Source organism: Amblyraja radiata, chromosome 26 (genome assembly GCF_010909765.2).
Source record: "Amblyraja radiata isolate CabotCenter1 chromosome 26, sAmbRad1.1.pri, whole genome shotgun sequence".
NCBI lineage: Eukaryota > Metazoa > Chordata > Chondrichthyes > Rajiformes > Rajidae > Amblyraja > Amblyraja radiata.
Window position 1 is genome coordinate 6,179,268 of NC_045981.1, and position 27,689 is coordinate 6,206,956.

A 27,689-nucleotide genomic window follows, 5' to 3' on the forward strand; every position below is an offset into this window, starting at 1 on the left:
CCCGACATTTGCAATAATGTTGCTGTCATAGCTCCTGGCAGTACAGGAGGGGGTGGGTCAATATGTGTTGCAATTGGGGAAGTTCAATTGGGATTTTGTTTTAAGTCCAGTGCTGGGAGAGGCAGGGTAGTGCTAGAATCTTACGTTCGGCAACGGGTTGAGTTGGGGACCACACCTCCCATGGGGGCTACGGGTTAGTGGTGCAATATTACATTGGGGAACTGGCTGTGTAGGGGATCAGGCCTCCCATGTGACAGGGACCCAACATTTGGTAAAGTGTTAAATGGAATTTAATCAGGAAAGTGTGAAGTACAGTAATGCATTTGGGGATGTTCAACATTGCAAGGGAATATACAATTCATGGCAGGATACTGGGAAGTTTGGAGGAGCCAGGGGAACCTGAGGTTTGCATGTCAGGAGCATCTCAAAGGTAACAGGTCTATCAACATGCAAAAACAGGAGAGAGCATTGAATTGTCATATGTATCAAAAACAGACCAATGAAAACCTTACTTGCAGCAGCATAACAGGTTTGTAAATGCAATACAAACAGATAATATACAATGGACAAAAAAAATAAAAAAAATAATCATAATACAAGTGCAAAAATCCCAAAACCTTTAGTGCACCCAAAGATGGTCCATTGAATAGAGGTCAGTATGTGTGATGGACTGGGCAGTCTCAATCACTTGGAACTCAGGAGGAACTCAGCAGGACAAGCCACATCTGCAGGGGGAAAGGAATTGTCCATCTTTCGGATCAAGACTCTGCATCTAGTCCTGTTGTGGGATCTCTACCAGAAATGTTAATAAATTCTTCTCAATCTACAACCCCCCCCCCCCCCCCCCCCCCCCCCCCCCCCCACCGTCTGTCTGACTGCTGTCTGACAGATGCTGTCTGACTGCTGAGTTTATCTAGCTGCTTGTACTTTGCTAAAGATTTGTAATCTCCTGTGTCTTCGGGTCTGTCAACAAGATAGTTTAAAAAGAGGATGTACGAACGCTTTCATTTATTGAGTGCTGTGTGGAAGAAAAGAGCAGGGAGATTATGTTATAGTGTACAACACTCCATAGACCCCATTTTGAGTATTGAGTGTAAAAGAGCAGGGAGATTATGTTACAGTGTACAACATTCCATAGACCCCATTTTGAGTATTGAGTGTAATTCTTGTCATTTCATTGTAAGGATATGTGATTCCACTGGAGAGGCAGCAGAGGATATTTGTGAAGGTTTAAAAAGAGGATTTTAAACTGTAGATTTTAGTTCTGAAGAAACATCTGAGAGAGTAATATGTTCTTTTCTGAATGTAACACTTTAGCAAAGTTGTAAAGACATTAGAGACGATGAAGAGATTTACTAAAATTCTTTCAGTATTTAGGTAATTCAGTTATGAGGGTAGAATTGATAATTTGGGGATGTTCTCTTTGGAACAGAGGAAGACATAGATGAGGCTCACACCAGGGTCTCATCCATACCCCGTAACACTGCTCTCTCTCCCCATCCCCACACTCGCAACAAGGGCAGAGTCCCTCTGGTCCTCACCTTTCACCCCACCAGCCGGCAAATACAACACATAATCCTCCGCCATTTCCGCCACCTCCAACGTGACCCCACCACTCGCCACATCTTCCCATCTCCCCCCATGTCTGCCTTCCGCAAAGACCGCTCCCTCCGCAACTCCCTCGTCAATTCTTCCCTTCCCTCCCGCACCACCCCCTCCCCGGGCACTTTCCGTTGCAACCGCAAGAAATGCAACACCTGTCCCTTCACCTCCCCCCTCGACTCCATTCAAGGACCCAAGCAGTCGTTCCAGGTGCGACAAAGGTTCACCTGTATCTCCTCCAACCTCATCTACTGCATCCGCTGCTCTAGATGTCAGCTGATTTACATCGGGGAGACCAAGCGTAGGTTGGGCGATCGTTTCGCCGAACACCTCCGCTCAGTCCGCAATAACCTACCTGAACTCCCGGTGGCTCAGCACTTCAACTCCCCCTCCCATTCCCAATCCGACCTCTCTGTCCTGGGTCTCCTCCATTGCCAGAGTGAGCAACAGCGGAAATTGGAGGAACAGCACCTCATATTCCGTCTGGGGACCTTGCGTCCGTATGGCATTAACATTGAATTCTCCCAATTTTGCTAGCCCTTGCTGTCTCCTCCCCTTCCTCTACCCTCTAGCTGTCTCCTCCCACCCTCCCATCCGCCCGCCCTCGGGCTCCTCCTCCTCCTCCCCTTTTCCTTCTTTCTCCCCCCCCCCACCCCCCATCAGTCTGAAGAAGGGTTTCGGCCCGAAACGTCGCCTATTTCCTTCGCTCCATAGATGCTGCTGCACCCGCTGAGTTTCCCCAGCAATTTTGTGTACCTAAGATGTGAGGAGAGTTTGAGCGATATTTACAATCATGAATGATATTGATGGTACAGACATAACGAGTTTTTGTCTTATTGTCAGATGAGTCAAGAACTAACGGGTTTTGAATGTAGTACCAAAAGTTTCATGAGGTAAGACGTATTTGCTCAGTGAGATGTTAGGGTCTGGAATGCATTGTTGAGAGTACCAGAGAAGACAACTTCAGCATAGTATTCAGAAGGGAGTTGGACAAATATCTACAAAGAAATAATTTGCAGGGCTTTGAAAAGAGTGCAGGGAAGTAGAATTAGCTGGATTACTCTCACATAGAACAGAAACAGAACATGCCAGAAACACTCAGCAGGTCAGGCAGCATCTGTGGGAAGAGAAACAAAGTTAATATTCCAGTTCTGGAACCCTTCACGAACTGGGAAAGAGAGGAAATAAGTTAATTATGAGGTAAATAACTAACTCAGTTATGTCTGACAGGGTGAGACCATATGAACTAATTTGGCAGTTAAGGTGCCATTAAAATCAAATTAAGCTGTTTGTCTGGGTGAAGTGTTGCCAGGGTAAAGCTGTAGGACCGCACAACAGACCGAGTCTTAGAGCTAGTACTGAATTGAAGAGCCAAAAGGCTGCCTTCCACACTCAAACCTTGATTGAATTCTGTAAAAGGTTGGATAGGTTACAGTTATTTTCCTTAGAACAGAACTATATCAGATAGAATAGAGATACAAATGACTGCAGATGCTGAAAACTGGAGTTCTGGAGGAACTCAGTGAGTCAAGCAGCATCTCTGGAGGCAAAGGGATAGTTGATGTTTCTGTCCAAGACCCTGCATTAGACTGAGAGTGTAGAGGGGACAAATAAGATTAGGGATGAGGCAGTGGCTGGTTGGTGATAGGTGGAACCAGATGAAAAGATTAATGATAGGCAGACAGAACCAGATGAGAGAAGGAGATGTTGAAGCAGAGGTTGGTAGGTGACAGGTGGAAACTGATAAAGGGAGGTATGTTGAACAGATGGTGAAGGGATGGAGAAAATATAAAGCAAAGGCTAGGTAACTCAGGTGGATTGCTTTGTTGGTAATGCGCAGATGAAACCAGGTGAATAGAATGCAATTTAGAATAGAATGCAATTTATTGTCATTCAAACCTAGGTTTGAACGAAATATCATTTCTACAGTTTTTTACATTACAACACAATCCAAGACCCACACTTAACACAGTTTACATAAACATCCATCACAGTGAGTCTACAACATCTCACTGTGATGGAAGGCAAAGTCTTTATCTCTTCCCTTTGTTCCTTCTCCCGTGGTCCAGCAGTCCAACTGCAGTGTCGAGGCGAACTGGGGCTCCGATGTTAAAGCCCCCGGCGGGCGATGGTAAGTCCTGAGGCTGTTTAAGCCACGCCGGGCGATGTTAGGCCCAGGCTCCATGTCCTTAAACCCGCGATTCCAGCGGGAGAAGTCGCCGTTGCGGAGCTCGGAATAGCGGTCTCCCACCAGGGACCTGCGAGCTTCCGATGTTCCCGTCCACCGGGTCTGCGGCCGGTGCCTCCGAACTCCAAAGGCAAGGCTATTGAGCCTAGATGATGGAGAGGGAGGGATGATAAAGTTCAACTGAAGGAGAGAGAACTAAGGTGGGCAAGTGAGTGTGGGAAGGGGATGCAGGAAGTTTGTTTTACCTGACTGGAAAATTCAAAGTTTGAGGAGGTGCGCATAAATCTCCGTCTTGGCTGGAAGGTCTGTTTACATCCCTGGATAGTGATAAGGAAGAATATGTAGGGACAAGTGCAGCACTTCCTATGATTACAGTGGAAAATGCCTTGAATTACAGAAAGGATGAGAGGACCAGAGATTTTTCCAGGAGAGTGATTCCATTAGAAAGCAGAAAGTGGAGGGAGATATGGGAGATGTGGGAGCGGGGCAGATGTGACTGGTGGTCGGATGCTAATGGAGTTGGCAAAGGTGGTGAAGGATGCTATCCTGGATGTGGAAGCTAGTTGGATGAAAGAGGAGGAGGAAAGGAACTCTATCCCTGTTTGGCCTGGGGAGAGTGGTGCGAGACCATATATGTGGAAAAGGGAGGAAATGTATGCAGGGCACTCACATTTATGGCTGAAGGGAAGTTGTGTTTCTGGAAGAAGAAGGACTTCCTCGACGAAGAAGGAAAACCTCATCTTGAGAATGGATGTAGTGGAAATGGAGAAACTGAGCAAAAGCAATATTGTTCCAACAGGGGCCAGAATATGAGAGATTGTCCAGCTCTTGGTAAAAATGTTGTCGAGCAGAAGAAAAATAGAAATAAGAAAGGGCAAACAGTAGAGAGGGACTTACAGAACTCATGTCGAAGAAGGGAAGAAAAACGGGCATAGATTAGAGAATTTACAATGAAGGAGTAGTATGGAGACACATGAGACTGCAGATGCTGAAATCTGAGCAAAAAATAAATTGCTGAAAGAACTCAGCAGGGTAAGAGCATCTGAGGCAAAGCATAGTGATTGAGAGGTTGAGGGATGATAAGAAGGTGAGAATATTTGGAGAGGATAGTTAATAACAAATATGAGAAAAAGGGGTGACTGAAAATGAAGATGCCTTGTGTAGGAAAGAACTGCAGATTTCCCCAAAATGTCACCCATTCATTCTCTCCAGAGATGCTGCCTGGCCCACTGAGTTACTCCAGCATTTTGTGTCTGTCTTCGAGAAAAACCTTGATGTGTGAGGTGAGAAAATGACTGATGATCATTGTATGGGGAGTTCAGGACATTGGAAGGAGCGAGAGGGTATGTGTGGGTAGAGGGGAGGAGAAGCAAGGATGAGGTTAGATAAATTATGCATTGTAATCAGCTAAGTGGCACTTGATGGCACTGTTAATGATAAAATCCTCAATGTTGGATGATGATCACTAGCCAAAATTGATTTATCATGTTGCTGATGCTCAGAACAATTTCGGGCCGTTTTCCACATCCTGATGTTGATGCCAATACTGTAGCTGTAACAGTAGAAACAAGGAACTGCAGATGCTGGTTGACAAAAAAGACACAAAGTGCTGGCGTAACTCAGCGGGTCAGGCAGCATCACTGGAGTACAAAAAAAGACACAAAGTGCTGAAAATCAGCATGTCGAGCAGATCCTTGGAGTACAGGAAAAGACACAAAGTGCTGGAGTAACTTTTTCTGTAACTGTGCCAACATGATTTGGCAAGATATATTACTTGAAAATAAATATTGAGCACTTTTCCAAGACACTATTAGAGCCAAGGCATGTCTGCTATTTCCTGAGTGAATGGGATTACCTAAAGATGAGCCTATGCGATGGTGTTTAGCACAGGAGGGGGCTGACATGGGTTATCATTATTTCTTATGCATCTGATTATAATGGCACAGAAGAATGCTATTCAGACCCATTGTGTCAAAGCTGGCTTCCAGGAGAGCAATCTGATTAGTCTTTTTCCCTTCCTCTTATTTATCTGAATGCCTGCAATGTTCACATATCCATGAACCCTCATTTGATTTATTTTGTCATTAATCTGCATCTAAAGTCTAAGACGACCTTTGTATGTGCAATACAGACAACACCCAAAGTCAGAATCGAACTTGCGCCCCTGGAGCTTTACTCGCTACTTCAGTCAGAAATGTTGCATGTACTGTATGTTGGTCCTGCTGTTGTTGAGGATGGTATGAATGTGTTCTTGAAGCCATTTTCTTGGAGTCCTCTTCTTGAAGCCATTTACTTAGCGGCTACAATTCTTGACTGAATGTGCTGGGATCTGATCCATTGTTTGTGGGTCTGGTTTGTTCAGGCCTTCGCCTACAGTTTATCATACATATTGAACTGTATTGAAACTTCTGTGGGTCAGCAATGAATTTTTATGTATGCCTGATGCTGCTCCCAACACATACTTATATTCTCATTGAACCAGGTTTGATCGTAATATTAGAGTGGAGAACATGCTTGACTCTATGGTTGCAGATTGAGGTGGAATGCATTTCTAAATTGCTACTGTATGGCATAAATTATTCATATGGAACTGCTAGATTTTTAATTAATGTAGTAAATCCAAAACACAAACTAAATTTCAGAATTGCAATTTTATTTCTATGGACAGGACTAACACTGTTAATGTATGTTTGAAATTATTTCAAAAGCACACATTTTGAAACAAACTTTTGTTAATTTCTCTGGAATATTTCACTTTTCATCACTCTTCAGCTGCCTAATGTGAAAAAGAAAATGCATGTTATTAAATTAATATAAAGAATGTTTAAATCATTTAAACCACAAAAATATAACAGTCTCTCAACTGTATATATTGAATTGAATAATTAGTCAGTGGATCTGAGCTAGTTCACCTTGTCGAGTAACAGAATGGAACTTGAGGACATTACATTAGGTTTGTTATATTCAAAGTAAACATTAAATTGTTGTTTTAGTGTTCTTGAGAGTCAATTGAAAGATCTGACTCCCATGTTGCATTTTTGATTTGTCCTGCATTCAAATGACCTTGCATTAATTTTAAAATGGTAGTATAAGGGAGCCTTATTGTAATTCAATACAGCGATTTTAAAATTGTTTGCATTACCTTGGTACCAACATCCCGGCTTTTAGCCCTAATCTTGTTGACTTGGGATTCTGCTATATCAGCACGTTCCTCAGCTTCCTCCAGCTCATGCTGGACTTTCCTGAACTTGCCCAGGTGAATGTTGGCTTGCTCCTCCTAAAGGGAATGCATAAAAAAATGGTTCCAGCAAATGTTTTCCATTGCTTACAATCAACAAACTGAGATTGAAAATCCGGTGACAACTCACAAATAGCAAACATATTAAACACACTTTTACAGACACTCTTAAAACTTAAGATTGGATCTTGGATGGTTGGCTTCCAGGCTGACCTATTAGAAAACTGGGATAAATGTATTTTATAATTGCGACAATTACAAAAATGTTCCATCTAGATGAGATCTGTTGTGGAGATTCAAATCAACATATTATTTTCTATAATTAACGACCAGTCAAAAGGCAATATTCTATCAACCCAGGGAGAAATTTGATTGGCATTTTGCTCAGTTGATTTACTATTTGGGATAAGCTCTAGAATAAGAATATAGAGTCCTACAGCAAGGAAACAGGCTCTTTGGCTCAATTTGCCCATGCGACATGGATGCCTCCTCTACACCAGTCCTATCTACCCGTATTTGGGCCACATACCTCTAAACCTTTCCTATCCCTCCATATCTTTCATATCCATGTACCTGTCCAAATGACTTTTAAATATTGTTATAGTACATGCCTTAACTACTGTACATCCTCTGGCAGCTTGTTCTCTGTGTGAAAAAGTTTCCCCTCAGGTTCCTTTTCAATCTTTCCCCTCTTAACTTAAACATACTGTATGTCCCCTGGTTCTTGATTCTCCTTATGTGGATAAAAGACTGTGCATTTACCCAATCCCCCTCATAATCAAATGCACCTCTAGAAGGTCGTCCATTATCCTCATGAGCTCCAAGAAATAAAGTCCTAGCCTGCCCAACCTATCCAAATCGCTCAGGCCCTGAAGTCCTGGCAACATCCTTATAAATCTTCTCTGCACTCATTCCCGCTTAACAACATCCTTCCTACAGCAGGGTGCAAAAAAGGAACTATATTTGCATTGGAGTCATGGATAGAATCATAGAAAAAGTAATGCACTTCTATCTATGACTTCTAATGTAACTATAATTACCATGATCTTGCTACATTAGCTTGACATTATTTCATGAAGAAGTGAAAAGGTTTTGTTTTGTCTTTTCATCGTTTACATCTTTACACAACTATTTTGTTCATTATATCAAGACTTCCTTTATTAATGCATATAGAGATCTGCATGTCAAACAATTTTCCTTACTTCACAAAACCATTTAGTGTGTACATGAGGCTTTAAGGCCGCATGTGGCCTTCTATGCCATTAAGTGCGACCTTTTGAATGAATCCAAATTTTGTAGAACAAATCTTTTTATTATTATTATGTTTTTGTTCATCTTTTATTATTTTTATTTAAATCTTAAAATGAACGTATTTAAAATATCAAAGAGTAAAAGAAGATTCAACGAAATAATCCTCCCCGACTGACGGCCACAATTAAAACATTTTGAAGTATATCTAAATTAAGTTTCTTGGGTGCGGCCTTATTAGATTACAGCTAACTTAATGCGGCCTTCCACCATGAAAAGGTTCCCCACCCCTGGACTATTTGAAGGGCATGATTCAAATCTTTAACATTCTGAACAACACAGTTGACATTGAAGCAAGCTCCCCGATTTAGACAAAAATACAAAATTGGGGAGACTTTAAACTAGAATGGTTGGGGCGAGGGACTCAAATAGAGAAAGCTAGTAGACAGAATGGGAGGCAGGAAGCAGAAAAGGGAAGCACTCGGACACAAGAGGAGAAAGAAGAAAAAGGAAATAAACAGAGAATAAGAGGCGGGGGGTTTCTTAAATGTGCATATTTTAATGCTAGGAGCATTGTAAGAAAGGTGGATGAGCTTAGAGTCTGGATAGACACCTGGAAGTATGATGTTGTGGCGATCAGTGAAACATGGTTGCAGGAGGGCTGTGATTGGAAACTAAATATTCCAGGATTTCGTTGCTTCAGGTGTGATAGAATTGGAGGGGCAAGAGGTGGAGGTGTTGCATTGCTAGTCAGGGAAGATATTACAGCAGTGCTTTGGCAGGATAGATTGGAGGGCTCATCTAGGGAGGCTATTTGGGTGGAACTGAGAAGTGGGAAAGGTGTAGCAACACTTATAGGGGTTTATTATAGACTGCCAAATGGGGATCGAGAATTGGAAGAGCAAATATGTAAAGAGATAGCAGATATTAGTAGTAAGCACAAAGTAGTGATTGTGGGAGATTTCAACTTTCCACACATAGACTGGGAAACACATTCTGTAAATGGGCGGGATGGTTTGGAGTTTGTAAAATGTGTGCAGGATAGTTTTTTGCAGCAATACATAGAGGTACCTACTAGAGATGGGGCAGTGCTGGACCTCCTGTTAGGAAATGAGACGGGACAGGTGGCGGAGGTATGCGTTGGGGAGCACTTCGGGTCCAGTGATCACAATACCATTAGTTTCAATATAATTATGGAGAGGGTCAGAACTGGACCTAGGGTTGAGATTTTTGATTGGAGAAAGGCTAACTTTGATGAGATGCGAAATTATTTAAAAGGAGTGAACTGGGACATTTTGTTTTATGGGAAGGATGTAGAAGAGAAATGGAGGACATTTAAAGGGGAAATTTTAAGAGTACAGAATCTTTATGTTCCTGTTCGGTTGAAAGGAAACAGTAAAAATTGGAAAGAGCCTTGGTTTTCAAGGGAAATTGGACATCTTGTTCGGAAAAAGAGGGAGATCTACAATAATTATAGGCAGCATGAAGTAAATGAGGTGCTTGAGGAGTATAAGGAATGTAAAAAGAATCTTAAGAAATAAATTAGAAAAGCTAAAAGAAGATATGAGGTTGCTTTGGCAAGTAAGGTGAAAGTAAATCCAAAGGGTTTCTACATCTATATTAATAGCAAAAGGATAACGAGGGATAAAATTGGTCCATTGGAGAGACAGAGTGGACAGCTATCTGCAGAGCCAAAAGAGATGGGGGAGATATTGAACAATTTCTTTTCTTCGGTATTCACCAAGGAGAAGGATATTGAATTATGTGAGGTAAGGGAAATTAGTAGAGTAGCTATGGATACTATGAGTTTCAAAGTAAAAGAAGTACTGACACTTTTGAAAAATATAAAAGTGGATAAGTCTCCAGGTCCTGACAGGATATTCCCTAGGACATTGAGGGAAGTTAGTGTAGAAATAGCCGGGGCTATGACAGAAATATTTCAAATGTCATTAGAAATGGGAATAGTCCCCGAGGATTGGCGTACTGCGCATGTTGTTCCATTGTTTAAAAAAGGTTCTAAGAGTAAACCTAGCAATTATAGACCTGTTAGTTTGACTTCAGTGGTGGGCAAATTAATGGAAAAGATACTTAGAGATAATATATATAAGCATCTGGATAAACAGGGTCTGATTAGGAACAGTCAACATGGATTTGTGCCTGGAAGGTCATGTTTGACTAATCTTCTTGAATTTTTTGAAGAGGTTACTAGGGAAATTGACGAGGGTAAAGCAGTGGATGTTGTCTATATGGCCTTTGACAAGGTTCCTCATGGAAGGTTGGTTAAGAAGGTTCAACTGTTGGGTATAAATGCAGGAGTAGCAAGATGGATTCAACAGTGGCTGAATGGGAGACGCCAGAGGGTAATGGTGGATGGCTGTTTGTCGGGTTGGAGGCAGGTGACTAGTGGGGTGCCTCAGGGATCTGTGTTGGGTCCTTTGTTGTTTGTCATGTACATCAATGATCTGGATGAAGGTGTGGTAAATTGGATTAGTAAGTATGCAGATGATACCAAGATAGGGGGTGTTGTGGATAATGAAGAGGATTTCCATAGTCTACAGAGTGATTTAGGCCATTTGGAAGAATGGGCTGAAAGATGGCAGATGGAGTTTAATGCTGATAAATGTGAGGTGCTACACCTTGGCAGGACAAATCAAAATAGGACGTACATGGTAAATGGTAGGGAATTGAAGAATGCAGTTGAACAGAGGGATCTGGGAATAACCGTGCATAGTTCCTTGAAGGTGGAATCTCATATAGATAGGGTGGTAAAGAAAGCTTTTGGTATGCTAGCCTTTATAAATCAGAGCATTGAGTATAGAAGCTGGGATGTAATGTTAAAATTGTACAAGGCATTGGTGAGACCAAATCTGGAGTATGGTGTACAATTTTGGTCGCCCAATTATAGGAAGGATGTCAACAAAATAGAGAGAGTACAGAGGAGATTTACTAGAATGTTGCCTGGGTTTCAACAACTGAGTTACAGAGAAAGGTTGAATAAGTTAGGTCTTTATTCTCTGGAGCGCAGAAGGTTAAGGGGGGACTTGATAGAGGTCTTTAAAATGATGAGAGGGATAGACAGAGTTGATGTGGACAAGCTTTTCCCTTTGAGAATAGGGAAGATTCAAACAAGAGGACATTACTTCAGAATTAAGGGACAGAAGTTTAGGGGTAACATGAGGGGGAACTTCTTTACTCAGAGAGTGGTAGCGGTGTGGAATGAGCTTCCAGTGGAAGTGGTGGAGGCAGGTTCGTTGGTATCATTTAAAAATAAATTGGATAGGCATATGGATGAGAAGGGAATGGAGGGTTATGGTATGAGTGCAGGCAGGTGGGACTAAGGGAAAATAATTGTTCGGCACGGACTTGTAGGGCCGAGATGGCCTGTTTCCGTGCTGTAATTGTTATATGGTTATATGGAAGATTTGCTCAAAATTTAAGTCTAGAGTTCAGCAATTATAAGCCATCAGTCTGTGTTAACCTGTGGTCTTAGAAAATAATTAATTTATGACTATGTGAAGACAGGAACGCAGGTTGAAATAATGACTGGAATATCGAATATAACATAAACAATGGATTCTCTGCCTTCAGCAGAGAAAGAGAAAGTAAGAATTTGAGCAAAGCAATTTATGATGTGGTTAGGGAAGGCATAGGTATTGTGCTTGAACTCCTTTCAAGAATTTTGGTGCATTTAAAACCCACTTTTAAACATTAAGGCAGTTCACAAATAAATGCCTTGTAGGTGTCTTTTCTCGTTAATTTTTTTCATTATGCAACAATACATTCATAACTGTAAAGGGACAACGAAAACTGGATTATCCTTGCAGATGTGAGTGAAACAATATTGAACACCTTTACTATATATCTTCATGATATAAACATATCTTAAGAGAATCTAAATGTAACAGGTGTCCTGAAAAATTACTTACAGTCTCTTCAGATTGTCTCTTGTAGGCCTTAACCTTCAGCTGCAGTTTGTCAACCAAGTCCTGTAGTCTCAGTATATTTTTTCTATCTTCATCCGACTGTAAAAAGCACAGAATAATATATTTTTTCCATGTTTCATGAAAATAATATTTAATCAATTATAATACATTGTCAGATAATTTGGCTTTTAGGAAATCTACAATGGGCATAACAAAACGTGTGCTGTACCTGATAAGATAATTCCTTCGTTCTTCTTTCATATTTGCGAACATTCTTGATGGAATCAATGCCCCGTTTCTGTTCAGCTTCCAGTTCATTTTCTAGCTCACGCACCTAAATAATTGACAAAGTAGGATTAATTGTTTCAGAGCTATAACATATCCGCAAGCTTTAGGATGCAGCATACGACAGCAGGGTATTGCATCTTACCCTGGCCTCCAGTTTCTGGAGCTGTTTCTTTCCTCCTTTCATTGCCAGCTGCTCAGCCTCATCCAGGCGAAGCTGCAGGTCCTTCACTGTCTGCTCGAGGTTCTTCTTCATTCGTTCAAGGTGAGCACTGGTGTCCTGTTCCTTCTTCAGCTCTTCAGCCATCATGGCAGCCTTGCAATATGAGACAATTGGGCAAATCATTATTCACACTCAAATGATATCAATGTAATTTAAATTAAGTAACTTTTATGAATAAAATTCAATGAATTGTTAAAATAACTTCTGACTGACATCAGTGATAGCCTTCTTGGCTTTGTCTTCAGCATTTCTTGACTCCTGGATAGTTTCTTCCATTTCAGACTGGAGATGATTCAAGTCTGAATCCAGCTTCTTCTTTGTATTGATGAGGCTCGTGTTCTGCAAGATGAAACAATTTCCAACAAGTTATTTTGTCGGATATGTAAACTGTAAAAAAACATTGTCCATCCAATTTACACGAATTTATGAACAAACCTGAGAGTGCAGCAGCTGAACTCTCTCACTGACATCGACCAGCTCTTGTTCAGCAATTTTGCGAGCTCGGTCTGTCTGTTCTAGAGCGGCTCTCATTTCTTCAATCTCAGCCTGTTGCAGGCCGCTTCTGCGCTCCAACATGGCCAGTTGCTCCTTCAAGTCTTCCTGGCTTCTGCTGGCATCATCCAGCTGTAACTGGGTGTCCTGTGTAGAAGCAGAAACAATTATAAGGATGTAAGAATTGATTGTAAATTTAACATTTGGAACATATGTAAGCATGTATACATTCAAGAATGGATTTTCTTTAATGGAAACCACAACATACATTCATTGCATACAATCTCTATTCATACAAACATCTTCTCCAGCTCTGGAAAGTTAATCCTGCTAAACCAGATATTTCTGCAGCTGAGTGGCACACCAAGAGAGTGGAAAGAACCTCAATTAACTAGGGCAGACCACAAAAAATCCAGAAAACTCCGCTGGAAATTATTAATATGCGGCAAAAGCAGTTCCATAGCTGTGCAGCCTGTCAAATTTCTTCAGTGATAAAGTAAAAATCATTAATGATTAAAAATGTTATTAAAAATCAAAAACGATGAACCAAACAAAAGCAAAAGAAGGGATAGAGAATACAGATACTGGAAGATTCAGCTGAATACACAGTGCTGGAAGAAATCAGCATGACAAGCAGCTTCTGTGGAGGGAAATGAACACATGATGTTTTGGGTCGGAACCTTTCTTCAGATTTTGGATCAAGGGAGAGAATGCTAGAAAAGAGAGAAGTGAGTGTGGCAAAGCTTTGCAAGTGATATGATACAGATGGGGGGAAGGGGATGAATGGCAATGTAATTTACCTTACTCTTACTTTTCTTCCGTGTAGCCCTGCAATCTCTGTTCAAATGAACAGATACTAATACATATCCTGCATTTCTGCTGGGGAATCTTAGTTATTAGTTATTAATCTGCTGTTTGACTCCACGCAGACTCTGTAGCGCTTGTAGCTGTTCTACACTAAGTCAGGAATCCCAAACCTTGCCAGCATTTAGAGTGAGATTTTTTTGCAGTTCCACATGCCATGGAAACCCAGAAAAGTCTGATCCAAATTACAAAGATATTGACAAGAAACAATGCATTTACTTAAAAGCTCATAAGATTTTAAATATGAATAGTTAAAAATCAAACACCAATGACCTATAGTACAGACCTTTATGTGACCTTGAACATTTCTGAGATGTTTCTGAGCTTCTGAGGCCTGGCGATTAGCATGGCCCAACTGAATCTCCATTTCATTCAGATCTCCTTCCATTTTCTTCTTAATTCTTAAAGCATCATTCCTACTCCTGACTTCAGCCTCCAAAGAACTCTGCATTGTGTCCACAACTCTCTGATTATTTCTCTTCAGCTGATCAATTTCCTCATCTTTTTCTGCAATCTTTCTGTCAACATCTGCCTTCAATTGGTTCAGTTCCAGCTGAACGCGAAGGATCTTGCTCTCTTCATGTTCCAGAGATGCCTGCCAAACACAAAAAGGTTCACACATGGCATATTTTGAATCTTGCTATGCACCTATTATCAACTGTAGGAACCTTTCTTTGCAAACCTTTCTTTATTTGTGGGGCATTGCACTTTGGAATTCAAATGTAGGCAGAAAGTATGCAGTTAATGGCAAGACCCTCAACAGCATTGATACACATGAGGTCTAAGTTCATAGCTCCGTGAACATGGCAACAGAAATAGATAAAGTGAAAATATGGCGAATGGTATGCTTGCTATAATCAGTCAAGCTATTGAGTTTAAGAGTCAGGAACTCATGTTGCAGTGTTGTAGGAATTTGGTTAGGCTGCATTTGAAATATTGTGTGCAGGTCTGGTCACTCCTTTACAGGAAGAATATGCAGGCTTAAGAGAGGGTGCAGAAGAGGTTTTCCAGAATGCTGCCAGTATTTTATGGTATTAGCTATAAGGAGAGGTTGGACAAACTTGAATTGTTTGCTCTGGAGCGTCAGAGGCTTTGGAAAAACCCGTTAGAATTATATAAAATATGAGAGGCAAAGAAAGAGTAGACAGTCAGTACATTTTTCCCAGGTTGGAAATATCAAAGATGAGAGGGCATAGCTGAGAGGAGCAAAGATTAAAGGAGATGTGGGGGGCAGCTTTTTTACAAAGAAAGTGCCTGAAATACGCAGAAACACACCACAGGTATTGGTGGAAGCAGATACGATAGTGACATTTAGGAGACTTTTGGATAGGCATATGGATACGCAGGGAATGGGGAGTATGGATGACATGCACGTAGAGGAGGTTAGTTTAACTTGGCATCATGTTCGGCCGGGACATTGTGGGTTGAAGGATCTATCCCTACGTTATTCTGTTCTATGTTCTTTTTAATGGTTGCAGAAAGTTTATGGTTTCTGTTGATGAGTATTTTTATGAGTCAATTGCCCTTATATATTGAATGTCAGATTTCAAAATACATTAGTTAATGAAAATTGGGATCAATTGAAAGCAGCTAGAAACTCCTTCAATGCTTTATCGACATTTCTCCCACTTTAGCGATGCATTATAACCAGCTTTTTAAATGAGGAACATATTATAACACTTTAAATTTCGCAAAAAGAAGATTCATTTTCAACCAAACTTAGAATGCGTCTTGACTGAAAATTAATAATCTTGACCCAAGGTTAAGTGAACTGTACTTTGAAATATCCTTTACAATGTTTTCTCCTGTATCACTCAGCCTATAATTTACCAATGATATTTAGATGACTGGATTGAAAATTTTAAAATGCATTATTCGTAAATTAATATTGCAGCTTTATTGCCTCCAAAATATACTAATTAATAGACATCTCACGGAAATTTGATGATGAATCTTCTACTATAATAATTGTGCCATCTCCTACTGCTTTGCCATGTCCATCTATTGCTGTCTCTCTGATCTCGGGGCCATATGTCGGAATGGTTTAAAAATAAACTGGAGCAGGCAGATTGAAGATTGCAAAAGACTGTTGGACTATTTAAACACAACTTTTAAATTATGATTCGGACCTGAGAGGTGAGAGAAAGATATGTTTGAGTAAAGGTTCAGAGCTGCCCAGCATCTGACAACGCAAAAATTGAATCAGATGGTGATGTGAATAAAGGTCGCAAGAGTCAGTGACTTGAATTGGAGCAATGCTGAGGAAACAAAAGCCAGGCTTAATAGGTAGTAGTGATGAGAGCAAGTGGTTTGACTGCTTTAACCATGTAGTAAAATAACTGCTAGGGGAGTTATTACTGTAACCTATTGCACCTTTAGTGATGGCAGATCTGGGTGACAAGGGGTGTGTCAAGTTGTAACTACTGTTGATACAAAAAAATAATGCAACATCCTGATATATCTGACAATAAATATTTGCCAAAAATCATTACTAATCATTGCAGCAGATAACTTTTTAAACTATAAAAATTTTAATATAAGATTTATTTATAATATAAATAGCTAATTTCAACATTCTGTTCCAAAATAAATGTCTAATGAATGTTTCAGAAGTAATTTTGATGTTTACCTCTGCTTCCTCCAGAGCAGACTGGACTTCAGATTTTTCTTGCTCAGCTGTTTTCTTTGCTTTCTCCAGCTCATGGAAAGCCTTACCACTTTCACCCAACTGCTCCGACAAATCAGAGATCTCCTCTATTAAGAATAAAATGTATATTACAACAGAGTTGTCAGAAAAAACACTCTGATATTAATATAGGTATTCTAAAATGATAATATTCTTAGATCTCTAAAAAATATTAAATCAAAAGAACAAGACTTACGCTGCAGGTTTTTGTTTTCTCGTTTAAGAGTCTCAAGATGATCTAAAGACTCTTCGTATGCATTCTTCATTTTGAAGGTCTCTGTACTCAAAGTGCGAGATTCCCTTTGTGCTGCTTCCAGTTCAGCCTGGCATTCTTCAAACTTCTGCTTCCATTCTGCCAGAACCTTTATTTTAAAATTGGAAATATCATGTAACAAATATTAGGAAAAATATAGGTAATATGACTGACTTTGGGATGTGGCTCTTACCTTGTCAAAGTTCTTTTGTTTCTTGTCCAGAGATGCTGCTGCTGAATTTGCCCTCTCTACATCTATCATCAGATCCTCCACTTCATTCTGCAGTCTCTGTTTAGTCTTTTCCAGTGAAGCACATTTGGAGTTCACGGCCTCTATATGCTCCTCTGCATCTTGCAAACGCTGAGCAAGTTTTTTCCTGATAAGTACAAATCCAGAGAATGTTACAGTAAAACCATTTGACAGAATATGGAGCTTGAACATAGGCTCCTCTTTGTTACATACTTGGCCTCTTCCAGTTCTTCTGTGCGCTGGATTGCATCAGTTTCATATTTTGTTCTCCACTGAGCCACTTCACTGTTGGCCTTGGACATTCCACGCTGGAGCTCAGCCTTTGCCTCCATCTCCTCTTCATATTGTTCACGGAGCAGGTCACAGTCGTGGCGGGCAGATTGCAGACCATGGGCCAGGGCTCCCTTAGCCTGAAATGATTACAATTTGGCATGAATGAAGTGTTATTCAATATCATTGCAATTATCAGTAGGTAACTAAATCTTGCAAATTTGCTTCTGGTCACATTGAAAAAGAAATTATTATTGGATATCCTTACTTCACAATGGATTAATTTATAGTTCCACAGTTTTAAAAATCAAATTATGACGAATGTATTTTTGTAAAGTTTCCCTTTCTGAGATAATTAATCCACATTAGTTTGGTACAGCTACCTTTGTTTCTTCCTCCAGCTGCCTCTTCAGTTCCTCAAGTTGTTGGGTATATCCTTGTTTTCCTCTTGTCAGCTGTGATACCAAGGCCTCTTTCTCTTCCACCTGGCGGTTCAGCTCACCTGCAAATTACACGAGATTGCAAGTGAAAAATTAAAAAATGAGATTGTGTTTTCTTGCACGTTATAAAAAGTATATTTAGGTATAGATCAATACCGTTTTCTGTTGCAAGACGGGCTTTTTGAGTTGATAAGTCGGTGATCAACCGTTGATGTTCATCGTGTTTGGTCTTCATTTCACTGACCTGGTCCTCTAGTGTCCGTGCTACTTTCTCAAGGTTTGCCTGAAAACAAAGCAACCAGTTTTCAAGAGCTGTGACACCAACTGAACAACACCAACAATTCAAAGTTAACTATAAATGTGTAGTATTTAGTGTCCTCTATCACCGTACCTTAGCTTTGGACACTGATTCCATGTTGCTGGCGAGGTCATCAATTTCCATCTTCAGTTCACTCTTTTCCTTCTCAAGCTTCTGCTTCACCCGCTGCAGGTTATCGATTTGTTCCCCAAGTTCTGAAACGCTGTCAGCCTGCTTCTTGCGAAGAGCAGCAGCTGTGGCTTCGTGCTGGAGGGTAGATTCTTCCAGGTCACGGCGCATTTTCTGAAATTCTGCCTCTCGTTTCTTGTTCATTTCAATCTGAGCTGCTGTTGCCCCACCAGCTTCTTCCAGTCGCTCACTGATCTCTTCAAGTTCCCGAGAAAGATCGGCTCTCTGTTTCTCAGTCTTAGCGCGAGCGGCACGTTCAGCTTCAATTTCTTCCTCAAGCTCCTCAATACGAGCCTTAAGATAAATATGCATTGGTTATAATCATGGAACCAGTAGTATCAATTCATGTGCATGACTTTCACTGAAAGGCAGTGATAATTTTACTGGACTTATACCTGTAATTCTTTAATCTTTTTCTGCAGTTGGGAACCCATAGCCTGCTCATCTTCAACTTTGCTTAGAAGCTGGCTGATTTCAAATTCCTTCCTTTAATAGTGAAAATGTAGAATTCAGTTAATTAAATAAATATTTAACTTATTTATTTTGAATAAACTTGCACAAAAGTGTCTTACTCCCCTGACATTCTGAAGAAATAGTTAAATAGTTAGTGGTAACAGATACCAAAAATAAACCTTAAATTTATCACCATATTTTCTTTGAAAGTATGTACATTTAAGTAATGACAATTTAGCACAATCACAGAATCTTAAATATGTACAACTTAATATTTTCCAACAGAAGTATCAATGTAATGAAAATAAGCATTGCATGACATGAACAAGACAAGTGGGATACAATTTTAAACAGAGAATTGTGAAAAAGATCTAATACTGACTTCTTTAGTTTCTCATCCAGTTGCTGCCTGTCATTCTCCAAGTCCATTGTTACTTCTTGAGACAGCTTCAAGTCACCTTCAAGCTTTCTCTTAGCACGCTCCAGATCCATGCGGAGTTTCTTCTCTTGCTCCAGAGAACCTTCAAGCTTTTTAAGAAACAGTATGTTTTATTAGATCAAGCAATGATAATTGTAAAAACAAATATTTGATTTAGTTATGCTTTAAAATACTCACATCATCAACTTGTTGTTCCAACTTAGTCTTTGTTTTGGTCAGAGTGTTGACTTTGTCTTCCTCAGCCTGGAGATCATCCAAGGTCTGCTGGTGGGCCTCCTGGAGAGCTTTCTTTTCCTTGGTTACTTTAGCAATGCTTTCATCAAGACTAGCCATCTCTTCAGTGAGGTTTTTAACCTATGCTCAGCAAAACAAAATAAATAGAATAATGACATGTAATCATCAGTACATCAATTTGACATCAAGATCACCCTTAAATACCTTGTTCTCAGTGGCATGTTTTTCTTTTTCAACTTTGGCTAATGTGAGCTCCAAGTCATCAATATCTTTCTTCAGTTCTGAGCACTCATCCTCCAGTTTCCTTTTCTTAGCTGTCAGCTCAGCATTCATCTCCTCTTCATCTTCCAATCTTTCATTAGCTTCCTTCATTTTAGCCTCTAGTTGAATCTTATTTTTAATCAACCCCTCACATCTTTCTTCTGCATCTGCCAGAGTTTCACCTTCCTGCCATAAAATGATACAATGAATTATACCAGGCCATGTGTTTTGTATACATGTATAACCATACAAAGATAGCCAATGTAGGTACCGATTGGACTTGAAGTAGGAGATCATTCTTTTCTTGCATAAGAGCCACCATCTTCTCTTCCAATTCCTTCTTCCGTGCTTCAGATTTAATAAGTGCCTCCTTAGTTTTCTCAAACTCATCTTTCATATTTGCCATTTCCTTTTCAGTTTCAGCACTCTTCAGGAGAGGTTTGATCTTGAAGTACAGTTGCATCCATGGCCAGTGTTTGACATTGGTGAATGAACGGATGTTGTACTGTAGAGTATACAGTGCTTCCCTAAAGGCCATGGTAAAATTAACAAAGATTAGAGCAATATTCTGTTTATGGAATAAACTGCTATATTCATGTATAAAATTTGTTTATGTGTAAATATATTGTTGGATATTTGTAAAGCAATATTTACCTCCTTTCCATCATTCTCGTAAATTCAACCCTCATTAAAAAGCCACGGCATATAGCTTGAGTTCGGGTAACGAGCTGTGCCAACTTATCATCTCTCATCTCTTCAAGTGTACCTAAGAGACCAGCCTTGAAGAACACCTTAAACAAAGTAAGGGATCAGTTTGAATACTTAACTCTAAAAACATAAACATTTTAGGAGCACAGTTTAAACTGCTTTCTTGTGCATAAAAATATGTATCAGAATGTCAACATAGAATAAGTATTTTGCAGAACTGAACTAATGGAGTGCATTTTAGGTGAATTTTACTGGCCTCAGATATCCACTTACATATTAACAAAGATGTTTTTCAAATCACCTGTTCCTAAGATTACATTCAAAAGTATATTGTTGATTCATCTCGTTATTTCACATTACAAAACTTACACTTTCAACATAATTACCTTAGTGTGTCCAAACTTGTACTGGGTATGATCTACATCAATGGATCCCAGTAATTTCTCAGATGCCTTTTTGCTATCAATGAACTGGCCTTCAGGAATGGCACTTGCATTTAGAATCCTGTACCTGTTGCATGAGAGTTTTATACGCATTATTGGTGATTTTTATTAGAACTAAATATATTGACCAACTTATTTGAAATGGAATAAAAATGTATATTTTGAGATATTTCACCTTTGCTTGAAGTCACCGTAGATGATTCTGCTTGGGAATCCCTTTCTGCAAATTCTGATACCTTCCAGCACACCATTGCACCTCAACTGGTGTATGACAAGGTGATTTTCCATAGTGCCTGGTGTTTACAACATAAGTAATTGAAAGAATAAAGTAGAACACAAAATTATTTTCTATGACACATTGACTGGATAGATGGAACTACGACTTGCCTGGTGTCTTTGTCTCATTGGGGATGAGACAGCGCACAAAATGAGGATGTGTGGTTTTCAGGTTAGACATCAGCTTGCCCAAGTTTTCCTGTGAGGTTAAAAAATAAAGACAGTTACACAATTGTACATTAGTCTGATGCATTTCAGTCAATAATTTACAAATTAATTCACGATTCATATAACTTGTTCAATACATAGTGATAAGTGAATGTGCAAGGAAAAATCTTACCCTAAACAAAGCAGACACTGTCTGGAATGAACCACCCTTCTTTTTGCCCGCTTTCTTACCACTTTCTGTGAAAAAGAAGCAACACATTTAATTGTTCTTAACAAATTATTAAAGGCGAGAAAGCAATACCATTGCTAACAGCCGTTTATAGCAGAGATTTACCTTCAGCGGCTGCAACGTAGAGAATACCCAAGAGTTTCACTGATGACTTCTGGAACAGCCCAATTACAGTTTCATTCAGTGGATCCTTATTCTTATCCAGCCAGCCAGTAATGTTGTAGTCCACATTGCCAGCGTAATGGGCCAGTGAGAAGTGAGCTTCAGGCTTTCCTTTGACAGGCTTGGGCTTCAAGAAGTTGTTTGACTTTCCAAGGTGCTGATCATACAGCTTATTCGTGAAGGAAGTGTCTGAGGCCTTGGGGAACATACACTCCTCCTCGAGGATTGAGAAGATACCCATGGGCTGTGGACAATGCCAATGTTTATTTTTTAAGTCTTTGCCATTAATATTAAACTAGATTTATATTCTACTTTCTTTTATGTCTTCCATGATATTACCTACCTTCTCAATGAGTTCAATGCAAGCAGCCAAGTCCATACCAAAGTCAATGAATTCCCATTCAATTCCTTCCTTCTTGTACTCCTCTTGTTCCAGAACAAACATGTGGTGGTTGAAGAACTGCTGCAGTTTCTCATTTGTGAAGTTGATACATAACTGCTCCAAGCTGTTGTACTGAACAAATAAAGACATTTCTTGTGTTATCATTAATTCCCTTATTAGCCTTTAGTGTTGTCAATTTTAAATATTTGATCTTGTTAATGTTTATAATTCTGAACCATACATCAAAAATTTCAAAACCAGCGATGTCCAGCACACCAATGAAATACTGTCTGGCCTGCTTCGTGTCCAGTTGTTGATTGATACGGATGACCATCCATAAGAACATTTTCTCAAAAACAGATTTGGAAAGAGCACCAACTGAGTTGTTGACCTAAAAGAATATAATATGTGTTTTAGTTGAAGGTAACACTCTAAATAAAGTATTTTAAAAGTCTACGAACCATCATGGTAACCGTACCTGTCGAACCGTCTGACCTTTGGTCACAAATTCATTGCCAACCTTTACTCGTGGATAGCACAATGCCTTTAGCAAATCTGCTGAGTTGAGGCCGGTCAGGTAGGCAACTTTGTCGGCATCTAACATAAGACAAAGGCAAATGGTTACATTTGAAAATGGCAGTGAATTGTTTTCTTTGGAGAAAATAACTTTTGTATGTTATCTTCTCTCATAAAGACACACAGGCAGCCAAAAGGCCATTTGAATCCTGCTAGCTCCCCTGGAAGCAATGCCATTATGCCCATTCCTTCACGGGCTGTTTGCTGCATTCCAGCAATCTATACACTGAGGTATTCACTCAAGAAATTTCACTAAGCAACTGCCAGGAAGTTTAATTTTCTCTCTGTGTGGAACTGCTGGCAATACACTGGAATATCTGGATCTGTGCACAACAAGCTATTTGCCTGTTTCAACCAACCTTACTTTAACATCTTCTTCACAATATATCAATGTTGTACCAAGTAGCTAACATAAAATTACCGATGAACAATATAGTGAGTTGGTTTGTGATGGGCCTAGGGTGGAAAAAGAACACAGAACAGCGCAACATTCTGGTGGCGAACATTAACTCTAGATATTTGTTAGGGAGGTGGAGTATCTTTCAAAAATATTTTGGCACTGATTACATTATACTGAAGGTCCGTATTATTTTGAATTTGTAAATAATGATAAATGTGGAAGTGAAATGAACTGTTACCTTCTGTGCCGTCTGGTTCTGCCTGCTCTTCACGCTGTTTTTGTTTGAATTTCATATTGCCCATGTGCATCACTGCGCCAGTGAGTTTGTAGATGCCCCACTTCTCATCAATGACGAAGCCAAGGATATCGATGGCAGTCTGTGCAACAAAATGGTTAGAATCCAAAAAAATATTAATGCATTGAACCACATCAGTTATCTAGTAGACACATCCAAAAACTATTTTGAGTAGTCGTTTTTGTAGGTGTAGGTTTATTATTGTCATGTGAACCAAGGTACAGTGAAAATGTTTGTTTTGCCTGCTACCCAATGAAATCAGATAATGCTGTACATATATACAATCAAGTCACACTCAAGTACAATAGGTAGAGCAAAGGAAAGATGCAGAGTGCAGAATATAATTATCTGCATTGGTGTGCATCAGTTCCAGAAACAGTCCAATGTCCACAATGGTATTAAGGTGAATCAGACAGTACCCTAACGTATGGAAGGTCAAATCGGAAACCTAATAACAGAGGGAAAGAAGCTGTTATTGAGTCTAGCGGTGTGCGCTTTCAAACTTCTTTATCTTCTGCCCAATGGGAGTGGAAAAGAGGAACAAATGAGAGGGGTGGGACAAGTCTTTGTTTATATTGGTTCTTTTCCAAGCCACCATGAATTTAGATATAGTCAATGGTAGGTTGCCTGGTCTTTGTGATGCATTGGGCTACATCCACAACTGTTCGCAGTTTCTTGTGATCTGGGCAGAGCTGTTCCCAAACCAAAAGCTGGGATGCAATCCGGCCTACTATGTGTTACCTGAAAGTAAGTGATGGCAGGTTTATTTTTCTTATTTCCATATACATAAACACTTCCTAGGTCAACCATTATAATTATTTTCACTATTTTTCTTTAAATCAAATCATCTTCATTCAGTTATGAATATCTTTTGTGTCAATATAGATTAATGTCAATGATGGCTTGAATATATTAATGTATTATAATGTATTAGTCAAATTAAGAAGGTACAAATAAATGCAGAGCAACTACTCACATCAGTTGCAACCAATTCTTCTGTGTCATCAATACTCTTGACTGTAATCTCACCCTGGCTGATGAAAGGATAATCATAAGGATTTGTGGTAATTAGACATGACTCTGCAAAATAAATGTTTTGTGGAAAGACTTGTGAGCAACTACAGAAAGACAACATGTAACCCAATTAATTTTAATTCTTCAATTCAACACTTTGAATCTTACCAACGATTTCTGGTTTGAAATTGGTCATCATCTGGTAGAAAATGTGGTAACTCCTTTCAGCTTTCAGCTGGAATGTCACTCTGGATTTTTCCAGGAGATCTGGTGAGACAAACAAATATAGAATTGACAAAGAACATGTCAAACTAGTCAACAATTTGATTTACAAACAATATTTACAAATCCAGTTCCACTGCACTTACAGGTTTCAATGTCAGCAGAAGCCAGTTTTCCAGTGGTACCGAAGTGAATCCTGATGAATTTACCCTTGAAATATAAAAAACATGCATATCAGAAACCGATTTAGTTGTGTGAAACATTTTAATCAACACTGCTCTGTTAATCATTGCCTGCACACAAGAGGGTAATAAAACTGCTCAGGAAACTTACGAAACGAGATGAATTGTCATTTCTCATAGTCTTGGCATTACCGAAGGCTTCCAACAGTGGGTTAGCCTGGATGATTTGATCCTCCAGTGATCCCTGCAAAAATACTTTCGATATTAGAATCTAGAATTTACTAATTTACTAAATTAAGTTAGAAGTAAACTGCAGGAAGGTGCCAGATTGTGTGTGGTACCACCTCTGTCTCACCTGCATCTTCCCAGAAGTTTGAGCTTCCTTCTTCTTGGAGTCGACAACTGCTCCAACCGAAGCGAAGTACTGGATGACACGTTTCGTGTTCACAGTCTTCCCGGCACCAGATTCTCCGCTGGGTGAAGAACGTGAAGAAGTGAACAATTAGCAAACTAACAGCGCGACAGACTGAAGGTATAAAAATTCAAGTAAACTACAATTCTAAAAAAAGCTTGGTCAATGAATGTGGTTTCACATCGCCATAAAGAAGAAACACTGAGGGGTTTGGAGGGGAGGTCGATGAGACTATGTATAAACTCCGAAGAAATCCTCTGGTGTTGTGGACACTACTCAGCTCTGATCATGCGTAAGAAGCAAACTTTTGGAATTCTTTTATACAATTATCGTTTATTTTTATTTTTGAAAAACGTACAGTGATTTAAAATCAGCCCCGCATGGACTATAATTGAATGATTGCAGATGTCCGCTGATTACATGGATAGAAGATATAACCGAAGAGAACGTCAGGGAAGAATTGTGAAAATTAATGAGGTGTCGCTACAGGGAAGGTTGTGAGCACAGAAGTAAACATGACTGGATATGAATGGGGAGGAGGACTGCTCCGCTTTTCCCGAATTGGAGAGGTTTTTGGATTGAAGTGGACGCAGTTGGGGTCGACGAGGAAGCAGGAAAGTGGGTTTCAACAGAAAATGTATTTACGTGGTGATATTAACGATGTGATGGATATGCAAAAATAAATAATGACACCTCTATCAGAAAATAGTCACACTATCGCAAGCTCTGAACTCAGTAACACTCACGTAATCAGGATGGACTGGTTTTCACGATCTGGGGGAAAAGAAAACAACATCAGTATCCAGAGTTCAAACCACAGAGATAGTTTCGTCGGAGACACAAGGACTATAGACGCTGGTTATTTTGTTTGTTTGCTTCATGAATTTGCTCCATATTTAAATTACAACTCGAATGTAATTAGGCTCTAAACGAAAAAATATCAATTGACCACCTACCCGTCTGCATTGCTTGATACGCGTTGTCAGAGATGGAGAAGATGTGAGGAGGAGCCTCTTGACGCTTCTTCCCTCTGTATCCCGACACAACCTGCGCGTCGTACACTGGCAACCACTTGTAGGGGTTCACAGTGACACAGAACAACCCAGAGTAGGTCTAAGGTGGGAGAATGGAATGAGAATTTATCAGGCAAATTCTGATCAGTATGGTCATTTTGCAAGATCAAACAACTGTACTTACGTAGATCATCCAGGCAGAATAACGCTCTTTGAGGTTATACAACACGGATGCCTCGTTCAGGTGAGTCATCATGACCATGTCCTCTACTTTATCGTATTTTGGAGGATTCATCGGCAGGACGTCAGCCTCTTTAACAGTAACGGTCTGAAAATAATCAACAGGCAAATTTAATGAAATGTGTCATTGGCGTACGCTGCAGAGGTTTCCGAATACAGTATTATGTGTAACTATTCAACGAACCCTCTTGTCTAATAAGGTCTCCACGGTGGCTTTGCCGCCCTCCCTACTCTTGACGGTTCCCTTCACGAACAGTTCTTTCTCATCGGTAACATAGCAGGAGGTTTTGGCATCGAACGGTCGGTTCTGAGCTTCAAGCCTTTCTTTATCAGTCTTCCGTAAAAACGGCGCCGCCTTTCCAAACACTGCCATCTCCGCATCCCCCATGGCTTCGGTCTATTGCTGGATCGCACAAGGAAAATGCATCAGCACATAATCACATCAGCGGCATTCAAGCATTTCCTTTTAACATAAGTAAATGAATCACGAGAAGGAAACAGGGCTCTTATTCGAACTACACCTAATTAGTTATTACTTGTTGGGAAAACAATTACATTCTTTCAACAAACCACAACGGAATGGATGAAATCAGCGTATCAGTCTCTTTTGGCGTTGTATCTTCATTATTTCATTTTTAATATTGTTATGCCTGGCTAGTTTATTTTGGCAAATTCATTTGCATAGCACCGCGTTACCAGTTTAACTGTTAAATATAGCCTTTTTTTGCTCCGTGTAAATTTCAACTGCCTACTATCCTTGTGACGAGATTGACAAGATACTCAGAACATAGGCCTGTGACGAGCCATGTATTTTCAACGGGAATGTTTCTCACCGGAATTCCAAATTTGTAATTCTGCAAAATTCAAAAAAGTGCCTGTGCATAATTTGTCCAAAATACAAAATCCAGGGCAGAGCAATTATACACGATAAAATAGTTCGAGAATCGCGTATAACAAATCTTTCGAATGCAGCGTCCAACCCCCTGCCGTTTCTAGAATGCCAAATATCGTGTTAACGGATTACAAAGTAAATTATATGCACTGGTTATCTTTCATTGGTATTAAATGTTTGTGAATCGTTTGCTTTGTAACTGTAGAAAATAATGATCACCTCGCCACTGTTGCACAGAA

At 39.9% G+C, this 27,689-nt stretch overlaps 1 long non-coding RNA gene and 1 pseudogene across 1 annotated transcript; one reads left to right on the forward strand and one right to left on the reverse strand.

Moving 5' to 3' along the window:
- On the forward strand, positions 1–15,497 carry LOC116987843. Its single transcript, XR_004415809.1, has 3 exons — positions 1–40; positions 10,936–10,938; positions 15,265–15,497. It is a non-coding gene; the product is annotated as an uncharacterized LOC116987843 (long non-coding RNA).
- On the reverse strand, positions 6,428–26,961 carry LOC116987838 (annotated as a pseudogene).
- Between the last annotated feature and the right edge of the window lie 728 nt (positions 26,962–27,689).